Genomic DNA, 13,158 nt, shown 5'->3' with positions numbered 1-13,158 from the left:
GTCTTTAACTATTTTGAAAATTTAAGACAAGTTATATACCTTAATAGAAAAACTTATGAATCTCATCGAGATTTATAGATAATTAAGTTTTGCTAGAATATAGGATCTTAAAAAAAAAAAAATCAAGAACTCATTTTTCATTTATTTTCTTTCTCTCATTTTATAATCGATTTCAAGAAATAAAAAATTAATCTGTGAGATACGTAAGTTTTGTCTTTGTGTGAATATTAACCTGATAAGGTTGTAATCTTGGAAAAGGGATATCCAACAAGAAAAAAATTTATATTCTTGTCATCTTTCTCTTATTTTATTCTATTTTTGCCAGGTATTTTTTTTAATTATTATATAATTTATGTCTATCCTTGTATAGCTAAGATTTTAAATTAGTGAGTGATCAAATAAAATATTTGTTCATATAAGGCTGTAATTCTTTGTGTGGATACTAATTTGGTAAGGTTGTAATCTTGAAAAAGGGATACCCATTAAGGAGAAGATTTACATTCTTGTCTTCTTTTTCTTATTTTATTTGATTTTTGCCAGTTTTTTTTTAATTATTATATAGTTTATGTGTATCCTTGTATGGCTGAGATTTTAAATTAGTGAGTGATCAAATAAAATATTTGTTCATATAAGACTGCAATTCTTTGTGGGATATTAATCTGGTAAGGTTGTAATTTTGGAAAAGGGATACCCGGTAAGAAAAAGATTTACATTTTTGTCTTCTTTCTCTTATTTTATTCGATTTTTGTCAGATATTTTTTTAATTATTATATAGTTTATGTGTATCCTTGTATAGCTAAATTTTTAAATTAGTGAGTGATCTAATAAAATATTTGTTCATATAAGATTACAATTCTTTGTGTGGATACTAATCTGGTAAGGTTGTAATCTTGAAAAAGGGATACCCAATAAGGATAAGATTTACATTCTTGTCCTCTTTCTCTTATTTTATTCGATTTTTGTCAGATATTTTTTTAATTATTATATAATTTATGTGTATCCTTGTATGGCTAAGATTTTAAATTAGTGAGTGATCAAATAAAATATTTGTTCATATAAAACTGCAATTCTTTGTGTGGATATTAATCTGGTAAGGTTGTAATCTTGGAAAAGAGATACCTAACAAGGAGAAGATTTATATTTTTGTTTTTTTCTCTTATTTTATTCAATTTGTGCCAGATATTTTTTTAATTATTATATAGTTTATGTATATCCTTATATAGTTAAATTTTTAAATTAGTGAGTGATCAAATAAAATATTTGTTCATATAAGACTGCAATTATTATTATTATTATTATTATTATTATTATTATTGTTATTATCAATTTAAGTAAATATTACATTTGTCAATTTTGATCTTTGCAAAAACTCAATAATATTTATATTTTTAAGGAATAATAATATATGATTAGTTATCTATAAATCTTTTACACTAAAAAAAATAAAAGAGATTACTCGAATGAAATTGAATCATAGGCGTTAGAAGGTAAGTCACTTATTTTTTTTACGAATGATTCAATTTTATTTTATAAAAAGTAACGAGACAAAATGTTTCAAGATGTTGAACATACTACAAAGTTATCGCGAAATTAGTAATTAAGTGGTAAATCTAGATAAATTTGATATATTTTTCAATAATAACACTTCTATAAAAATTATAGAAAGGTCGACTGAAAACATTAAAAAATACCACTATTCTTCAATAATGAAAAGAAAGTTCTAGTTAAAGAAGTAGCCTTGGATGTCTCTTTCGTTTTTAGATCAATCTTAAAAGTCTCAACTCAAGATAGAGAATTACAAAAAAAAATTTTATGAATCTAATAATTCCCTTTAATAATGCTATTTAAAAAATTTAGATTATATAGACTTAAATCCAACTCAGCACATTTAATATATTTTCCATTTTTTAGTAACACCTACCCACCAACATTATAAACTACCACAATTTTATAACTCACCAACCACATACATGCGTATATTACATAAAGACACTTTATATTACTAAATATCTCTATCCTTTATTGTGAATATATGTATGTATCATTTGATTCATGAACTCCTATGGTCGGAACCATTTGTCCTCCTTGTATACCACTTTCATATGTTGAAAAATGTGAATTTTATTTTTTGTTTTGTTTCTCAAAAATCATAATTCCCAGCTAATGTCATTTTTCTTTCAATCCAATTTACAATATTTTGGTAATTAACTATCATCGGCTATAGCACTAACTTTTTCTAACAAAAATTGAATTGCATCTTCCAATTTTTGGAATATAATCTCTCTAGTCATGTTTGCTCTTGTAACATCACCCCCTAGAGTACTTTATCTCTCCTCAGTTACTAGTTAAATAACCTTCAACTACAAAACAATTTAAATTCTGTTGTCTCTGTTTATACTCTTAGTTGTTTTGAGTTTTACCAGACTTTAATCGATGAAATTCATAGACTTGTCCTATAATTTTTGTGGGGTCAAAAGAGAATGAAAAAAAGAATGCAATAGCTTAATTGAGAGATAATCAGCAGACCAAAAATTTAAGGTGGATTGAACTTTAATTTAAAAGTGTTTAATTTGACCCTCTTTAAAAAGAACAAAAAAAACTAGAGATTGAAACTAAGCAGCCCTCACTTTTTTCAAAGTATACCAAAGTAAGTATTTTAGGTATTCTACATTCTTAGAGGTTGACATTGGAATAAATTCCTCTAAGAAATTGGAGAAGTTTGCTAAATGGTAAGAAAACAATCATGTAAAGTCAACACATTAAAGACTCTTGGCTCAGACAATTTAACCCCATAAAAAATCATTGTTGCAAAGTCCAAATCAACAACTTAACTAGATTTTAGCTTTAATTGTATCAGACAAATAGTGAAAACACCAAATAATTCAACTTTTTAATCATAAGTTGGCACAAACTATTCTTCAGATTCCAGACTCTATCTCGGATGAAGAAGACATTCTTACTAGATTAGAACTTGCAGTACTCAATCTTTTCGGCATATCCATTGGCTTATCCGCTCTTGTACTCTCATTAGAGTAGTGATTACTAGAGCAGTGTAAACAAATGCCTTTGTACTCTTTAATTTGGTAACTGAGATACCAGCTAAAGAATAAAAAATTTCTATCGAAAATTTACAATGTTAACCCGATGTACCCAAATATAATCAATCAAAATAATCAATTACTCATGGGATAATCTCTGCAAAGAAAGTGATGATAGTGACAGTGGTGTTGATGATGATGATCATGATAAGCTTTAGGAGGATAGAATATATTCAAACTATGAAGCAGAAAGTATTGGGGATTTTGCACCAGTTTTGTTTCAACCCTCTACTTCCATTAAAGAAGAAGATGTTTCATTCTGTCCACCTACAAGTGGGAGGTTTTGTGGTGCTTCACCCGACAGAGGTATATATTGAGAATGTTGTCAACAAACCTACTTTACATGAATCAGATACTGACGACGTAGATGAGAGATTCATCTTGCATGTCTTGTGAGGAAACAGAACCCACCTCCACTAACAGGAACCAATACCTAGCCATCCAAGATGCTTCTGATAAAACAAGTATGCTTGCATATAATCTTGTAGGTCATTTATTTAAGGAGTTTGTCATAATTGAAGGCCTAGATAAAAAGCAAACCAGAGATTATACCTCAGAAGTGATAATCCAATTGAAGATGTCCAAAGTATCAAAACTGTCTGCTTTTTCTTTTCTTTTCTTTTTTTATTTCATTTTCTTTTAAAAAAAAAAAGAAAAATAAGAAGACTTTTGCATTTTACCTGTTATGATGATGAAAATAACTTTTCTATTGTTTCCGCTAATTTGGCGATAGCATGTTGTTTTACTTTTACCATATTACTCCATTTTATAATATGTAATTTTCAATTTTTCATCCACTACTATTTAACACATTTTCAATTCATCTGGGAATACAGAAAGTTCAGCTGTCATTCAAGTAGTTAAAGAGCTGGTTCCAGCCCTTCTAGATAGGTTTTTTTTTTTCCCTCGTCTATGATGTATTGATGGCATTACTTCGTGTTGTAAACAATGTGATTTTATTCACCTAGACGATCCTCTTATTGGAAACTGCTAACAAGCCAAATTTGTGTACTGAATGATTTAACTTTTGAATGATTTATTCTTGATTTATGGATCATAGATTTTATTGATGCGACACGTATTTAAGAATTATTTATCGAAATATAAAATTTGTGATGTGATTGTAGCAAAGTTTCCTGTTATGACAAATGGTGAATTTACCGTGGGAATGAAATTCAGTTCTAAGGAGGCAGTAATTAAGGCGAGGAAAGATGATACCATCCGCAGAGGTGTAGATTATCGGGTGCATAAGTCAGAACCGACGACATTCTATGATAAATGCACCCAGTATAGCGCAGGCTGTGATTGGCTGATCAGGGTGAGCAAAATGTCCAGGAAGTACTGTTAGGAGATAAAGAGGTACAATAGTAGTCACACTTGTACTAGGGCCACCATTTCTCAAGATCATTCGAAGCTGGATTCCAACACAATTGCAGAAGCAATAAAGCCATTGGTAGAAGTTGACCCATCTATAAAGGTGAAATCAGTGATTGCAGAAGTACAGTCAAAATTTAACTACACCATAAGTTATCGCAAAGCATGGTTGGCAAAACAGAAGGCAGTGGAGTCAATTTTTGGAGGTTGGAAAGCTTCGTACGAAGCTTTGCTGATATGGTTTGAGGCCATGTGTCACAAGGAGCCATTCGCAGTCGTTCATTTTGAAACAATGCCTGCGTATCAGGGAGATGACTTGGTTCCTAATATTCGTGTACTACACCGAGTCTTCTGGAGTTATTACCCTTGTATTAGAGCATTCAGATATTGCAAGCCAATAGTGCAGGTAGACGGAACTCATTTGTATAGAAAATATACGGCTTGTTTGTTGGTTGCAGTCTCACAGGATAGCAATAATAATATCGTGCCTATTGCATTTGTGATAGTTGAGGGAGAGACATCTGATGCTTGGCACTTTTTTTAGTAACTTGCGACAACATGTTGTGACACGTGATGGTGTGGGCCTTATCTTCGATCAGCACGATTCCATCATTTTACCAGTCTAACCAATAAATTATTTTACATGCACTAGGTGCTGGACCATCATCTGGACCATCACCGTCGTCATCATCAACATCAACATCATCAGCATCCTCATCCTCATCGTCATCCTCATCCTCGTTCTCATCATCATCCTCATCCTTATCCTCGTCCGGATGATCAACTAGATAGTCATCAGCCTCATCATCAATTGCCTGGTTGCTCTCCTGAATTAGACCCATCGGAATACGACGTGAATTTCTGCTCTGTATGATCTCCCTCGTGGCATCATCACTCCTACTCGAGTCAACAGAAAGTCTACCTTCGGAATTACCAGAGGAAGTGCGCTATCAAGGTCTCGTATCCAATGACAATCTACCTGGAGCAATCCCACTTGGTTGGGCCCTTTGGTCGGTGGGAATGTCTCCGTAACCTAGATGTGAGTAACCTGACACAGGAGCCATGAATCCAAGCAGCTGGCTAAACGAACCCTGTTTACCTAATTCTTGGTGCAGGACACTCTAATACTGTTGATCTACTAGATATGGTGGTGTGAAATAATCCACATAATGCGTGTCAGGAATGTATGGTATGAACTGCTCAGGCTCTTGCTGTGCTTGTGTTTGTGGCGGTTGTGGTGGCGATGGTGGTGGCGGTGGTTGTACTTGTTGATTCTCCTGATTATGAATAGGATCACCCTCCTGATTCTCTTGCGGTTCGAGTTCTGACAGATGCAAGTGGTCACCATATGTACCTCGGTACCAATGCAAGTAGATTTCTAGCTGATGTTGTGAGGGCACCATGTGCTCGACAAGAACATGACTATACCGATTCGTCCAATGCATAACCCAGAATGAGTGGGTTCCAGATCAATCTTGATTCTTGGGAGCTGTCAGAACTTCGTCGTGTGCTTCATCTAGATCCCGCTCTTGATGAGGAACGTCCTGGGTCAAGCCAAATTTCCTCCTCAGTCTATCAGATGCATGCCACTCAATGCATTCAAAAGATATAAGTGGAACTGTGGCACTCCAAATAGCTGAATGCTGACGGATGTTAGGAGGAATCACGTCTGGATTGATCTGACCAATTGCATAAGCCTCCCAAACAAACTGCACACATTATGCAAGTAAAAGAGGATTACACACCGAATAATAGTACGGCTAAACGAAAATAACTACTTATTTATTATAACAAACCTGTCATTCTTGTAGATCATCCAATGCTCTCCTAAAGTGAGCAAGGCTACGAAATCTGTAAGGTCGATTCTCACGATCCCAGTAACGCCACCTGACATCAGACAATTCGTTAATTAACATTTATCAATCAAATTTAAAATACACTTTTTTAAAGCATTTAGTAATTAAATTAACCTATTTGCAATTGGAAAGAGTTGAGAATTGCTAGGAATCGGCGCAATAAATGGTAGATGGATCCAAGTCCAGGTAAGCAAAAGTGTCAGCGGACCATCAATCTCCTTACATTCGACACGAGTTGCCCTACACAACGCTCTATACAGGTGTGCCAGGCATGCCGATCCCCAACTGAACTGTATGATCCTGGCAAAGTTACGGAGTAACGGCAGAAACTTCCACTGCACCCCTGCCCCATACTTATCTCCAAATACAATGGTCCCAAACAATATTATGTGGCACTTCACGTACCTCTGAATCTGAATATCATCAACCAATACTAAACGATCTTTCAATCCTCGAAACCACGTCAACTTGATGAAATTTCCCGTACAATTTTTCTTCTTAGGTGCAACACCAAACTGATCCAAGCATTCGGCCTCTAATGCCTCATAACTACTGAGTGTCGGTCCTGTAACTGGCAGACCATTCGTTGAAAGACCAAGAATTAACGCCACGTCTTCCAGCGTTACGGCACACTCACCAACCGAAAAATGGAATGTGTGAGTCTCAGGGCGCCATCTCTCGATCAGAGCATTAACCAATGTCGACTGACATTGGACAACTCCAATATGTGAAACATGATAAAAGCCGGTGTCCCGTAAATGTCCCTCCACTATTGAATTGTACCAATCCGGCGGCATGTAGTGGTCGCATTGCAATATCCACAAACTCTACAAAACGTAGCTATAGACCACATTAAACAAATGTAACCTTCTTTAATTAACAAATTAAATTTGTATAATAATAATAATAATAATAATAATAATAATAATAATAATAATAATAATAATAATAATATCATTTTCAACAATTATTATATTAAAAATAATTTTAATATTTATACTTGCAACATAACAAATAATAATCTCAGATAACTATTCTATTCTACTCTAACAACACACAATGAAAAATCATTAATAAATTATTAATCCTTTATTGAATATCTATATTTAGGATTGGCAATGGGTAGGATAGGGTAGGGTTTGGACTCTACCCTAACCCTACCCTACCCGCAGGTTGAGAATCTCTCAACCCTAACCCTACCCGCACCCTAAAGTTTTAAACCCTACCCTATCCTACCCTCTGCAGAAATATCAAATTTTTTCAAAGTAAATATAACATTCAATCATTTCAAATTTTATATATATAAATAACATAAAAAATAAAAAACTAATGCTCTAAATTACTAAATTAACTAACTAATTTAGTGGTTGTTTACTTATTGTAAGTCATTACATAAGGGAGGTTGTAGGTTTAACTCTCACTTCCTTCACTATATACCTCATTTTTATAAAATATGTATTATATATGAGGTGCGAGTAGGGTAGGGTAGGGTACACCCTAAACCCGTACCCTACCCTACCCGCAGCGGGTCGGATAGCCTACCCTATCCGAACGGGTTGGACCGGATAGAATATCCGCGAGTAGGGTATGAATTGCCAGCCCTATCTATATTACACTCATAAGAAAAATAATTAGTTCAATAATTTTGATATATCTCCTATATTATACTCACAATAATTATTTATTGTCATACCTTAATAAAAATTATTACTACAATTAATTTATTACTAACAATTAATACTACTTAAATGATTTTCATTATCACACGTGGATCTATCTATTAGTGCCGTATTCTAATAAAAATAAGGGCAATTTACGCATCTAAATTGTTTGACCCCCAATATTACGCAAATACATTGTTTCAGTTTTTAATACGCAAATGCATTGTTTCTATATTTTATGTAAACCGCTACTGCCAGTAGCGATTTACATGTGAGTGTGTGTGTGTGTAAACCGCTACTGGCAGTAGCGGTTTACGTGTAAGTGCGTGTGTGTAAACCGCTACTGCCAGCAGCGGTTTACGTGTGTGTGTGCGTGTGTGTAAACCGCTACTGCCAGTAGCAGTTTACGTGTGATGGTTTGCCTATATAAACCGTGGTTGCAGCCGCGGATTATGTGTTTAGAAGGTTTGAGGAGTTTTCTAGAGAGAGGAAATTGTAGAGAGAAGTCAGAGCAAGTTGTGAGCGGGCCCGAGGTTCCTCAGCGGCGACTTCTGGCGAGTTATCATGGCAGGCAGGAACCTGTACCGACTGAACGGCGTTGCGCATATTGCCGGTTCTATTGGTGACGAGGTTAGTTAATATTTATTTTTTTTCTAGTCTTTGCATATCTTAGTCAGAAAAACGGTAGGTTAGGTAGACGAATTAGAATTTATAGATTAGTCGTTGTATCCTGAATTTAGGGTTCGCATGCTAGGATGTTAGTTCACTAATCTTGGTTTAGTGTTTTTAGTTTTTCTTGGTTAATTATAGATATGCCTAGTTACCTGAAATTTAATTCCATTCAATGAATGTTATGCCCGCTAATTAATGTTGGTTTAGTTTAGGGAACGGGATAGTTGACATTAGTGAATTATTATAGTTTGTTTAGGATATTTGTATGATATGAAGTTTTAAATTTAAATTCTTTACAATATTTTAAAATTTCTGGATGTTAATAAGTAAATTATTTGTGTTGTCATTTTCCCTATCGTGAGTAGGAAATTTTTAATCCTAATTACTGCAATTAATAACAATTAATATTAATTATTTTATTATCGTTCATACCTACACACTTTAATAAAAATTATTACCACAAAACAATTGATAACAATTAATTTATTATCATACATCCATAATCAATTACTACACTAATCTCTAACATTATCTTAATTAAATCAAAATATTTAAACATTAACAAATCTCTAACATTGTCATTATATTTTATCACTGTTAACTTCTAACTAATATTATCACTATATTTTATCACTATTAATTTCTAACATTACTATTATTATTTTAATTAAATTAAATTATTTAAAAATAAAAACTTACATAACTAGAATGATCAAGATAATTAATAACGTGGAGTTTCGAACAATTGACATCTTTTATTCTCTTTCTCTTTGACATTATTGAAGACTGGTAGTCCAAATTTTTTTTTTTCAAACCTTAAATTTTATCATCAATGGAAGTTGAAGATGGTAGAATTGGAGAATATTAAAACGAAAGTGTGACGGGTGAAAAGGATGGGGGGATTTCGGACTATACAAGCAAAGGAAATGAGAAGTATGGCTGACGCGTGGCTTGGGAGTACACAAATCAAACAGTCCAATTTATGTACCTGTCGAACCTTAAATCGGACCGTTCGATTATCGTTCTCAAATTGGACCATTCGATTACTTGATCATAACCATCACATGCCAGTAAAATCCCATGTACTCCCATAAATTTATTATATATCATACTTCTTCCAATATTAAAATTAAAAAAATGACCTAAGTCTTCTCTTTCAAGAACTCATTTTAGATTATTGAACCCAATATTAAAAATAAATTATAATTTTTGCTTTTTCTTCTTCCTTTTAGCATAACAATTTCATCTATCATTACTATTGAATACCTGCCACCGGCAAATCACCATTGGCTGCCATCCTGCTACCTTCTCCGACCATCCTAAATTCTAAGTTTTATATACTAAATTTTTTATTTTAAGTTTTAAATTTTAAATATTAAATTCTGATTTTTAAATTTTAAATTCTAAATTTTAATTTCTAAACTCTAAATCCTAACCTTAAAAACCTTAAACCTTCCAAAACATAAGAGTTAAAATAATAATTTTATAATAAAAAATGACTAATGTTAGCAAATAAAAAGTTAATTGCCTATACTTATTCATCTTTTATGTATTTGATTTTTTGACTTAAACTTTGGAGGGTATACCCGAGGCCCTTGTCTATAGTTACGTAGTTTCATTCTCTCTGTCTTAAGCGCCAGCATACGTACAAAAATACAAAATTTTGTTCCGTAAAGTGTCTTGTGTCTCCTTACCGACTTATGGATTTTTTATTTAAATAAATAAAATAAATCTAATGATTATCAAAATAAATAATTTAAAAATTATTTATCAATTTAAATTTCTTAGTCGCATGTATCTCGTTTACAAAATAACCAAAAATTCATTTCTCATTTATTTTCTTTGTCTCATTTTATAATCAATTTAAAAAAAAATCAATCACTGAGTTATATAAGTCTTCTTTTTGTTTGGATATTAATCTGATAAGGTTGTAATCTTGAAAAACGGATATCCAGTAAAGAGAAGATTGATATTTTTGTTTTTTTTTTTATTTTATTCTATTTTTGACAGATATTTTATTTAATTATTATATATTTTATGTGTATCTTTGTATAGCTAAGTTTTTAAATTAGTGGATGATCAAATAAAATATGTATTCATATAAAACTGCAATTATTATTATTATTGTTATTGTTGTTATGTTTATCAATTTAAGTAAATAATGAATTTAGAGTCATTTAAAATTGACGTGGCCCCATATTAAAACCTAAAAAATTAATAAATACGAAAATTATCTTTAGCTCTTTTCTAATATATATCTAATAGATAAATAGATTGTGAAAAGATAATGTAATTATAAGAGAGATCTTTTTTTGTACCTAGTAAAATATCTCTCTATATTTTCTTACTTTTATCTGTTACAATTTTTTGTTATGCAAATTTTTGGATAAATAGTAGACCAAAAACTGTAGAGATAATAGTTATTATGCACGGTATTAATTTCTATTATTAATTAGATTATCTTGTGAAAATAAAAATAATAAAATTATAAAAAAATTTATTTACAATATCTATTTCAAAATAATTGATGATTTTATACAAAAATTGGAATAAAAACAACCTAAAACTATTTATCTCATTTTTAACCGTAACTATTTAACTATCAATTTGAATAAAACATGAAATCAGTTTTATTTTTCTTAAAAAAAAAGAGTGAGAATGTTAAAATTTAAAAATTTATCATTTTTATGAGAACAAAACAAAAAGAAAAGTTAACAAAAAATTTTTTCTTTTGATTGAGTTTTTTGTCCTAATTTTTGGAGCGATAATTTTTTTTAAGACTTTTTTTATGTATTTATCTCTCTGTTGATTATTCTAAGTACTTTTTGTCTTTATTTTTTTTAATCTATATGTAAAGATACAATCCAAAAAAAATCTCAAAAATCATTTCATTGTTATTTTTTTATTAATTGCCCTAACATGTCTAATTAAACATACAAATATCATGAGTTTAATTTTATTATGTTATTTTAGTATCATATATATTTATATTATTATTTAATTGAATCATTCTTTTTAATATAATTATATATATTGATATTATATTAATACGATATTATATAATTAAATATAAAAATAAATAATAAAGACAACTTATATACCTTAATAAAAAAAACTTATGAATCTCACAGAAATTTATAGATAATTAAGTTTTGCTACAACATAGGTATCTTTAAAAAAGTAAACAAGAACTCATTTCTCATTTATTTTCTTTCTCTCATTTTATAATCGATTTCAAAAAAACAAAATATCAATCAGTGGGCTATGTAAGTCTTCTCTTTGTGTAGATTTTAATCTGGTAAAATTGTAATCTTAAAAAATGGATACCCAACAAAGACAAAATTGAGATTCTTGTCTTCTTTTCCTTATTTTATTTTTATCAGATATTTTATTTAATTATTATATATTTTATATGTATCCTTGTATAGCTAAGTTTTTAAATTAGTGGGTGATCAAATAAAATATTTATTCATATAAAACTGCAATTTATTATTATTATTATCAATTTAAATAAATATTACATTTGTCAATTTTGATCTTTGCAAAAACTCAATAATATTTATATTTTTAAGGAACGAAGATATAAGGGAGAGAGTTAGAGTAGCACCCATTGTGAAAAAGATGGTTGAATTGCGTCTCAGGTGGTTTGGACATGTGAGAAGAAGACCGATAGAACATCCAGTCAGGAGGGTGGATGAGATGGAAGATGGATATAAAATTAAAAAATAAAAAATATGAAAAATAATATTTAAAAAATTCTATTACCATTGAAAGTATAGAGTAATTTATATAAAATTAAAACACAAATAAAATTGATATATTATGTATCAAATATAATTCAAAAATACAAATATAGTTGAATGGTAAAATTTCTCTTTACTAAGGAGAAGATGCGGGTTTGATTCCCACGTCTAGTTGATTACAATTAAGAAAATTCTGTTCTTGTTGTTGCAAACATACGATTTATGCAGAAATAAAGAAATAGAAAAAAGGATTGTTTGTGTGTCACTTTGTCAACAAAAAATATGAAGAATGATACATAATCTAATATTTATGTAGATATATTTTCTAATTTATATATAATCTAATTTAGATTATATATAACACAATAGATAAAATAAATTTTATTGTATAAGTATACATAAAAAAAATCCTTTTGTTAAGAAATAAAATTTTCGGGATCGGAATAAACAAATTATAGATAAATTTAAGCCACTCTTTCTTAAACCCAAACGATCTTTTCGTAGGGCAATAAAAAACTATATCAGAGACATGGCAGTTCTAAAGACACGCACCTCGAGATTAAAAAAAATCGAAAAACTCTTTAGAAAAGGAAAAGTTTTTAGACAGTATTGAAAACTTATTCAGTAGCGCAATCAATATCTACTAAAAATTCAAAAAAATTGTATAAAATATACAAACGTTAGAATACTCTGAATTAGCTGGATTCTATTCTCCAATAGAATATAGAATTTGTATATAATATTAACTAAAATA

The sequence above is a fragment of the Arachis ipaensis genome, chromosome B03 (assembly GCF_000816755.2).
Source record: "Arachis ipaensis cultivar K30076 chromosome B03, Araip1.1, whole genome shotgun sequence".
NCBI lineage: Eukaryota > Viridiplantae > Streptophyta > Magnoliopsida > Fabales > Fabaceae > Arachis > Arachis ipaensis.
The sequence above is the reverse complement of the archived record's forward strand: the minus strand, read 5'-3'. Positions refer to the sequence as shown.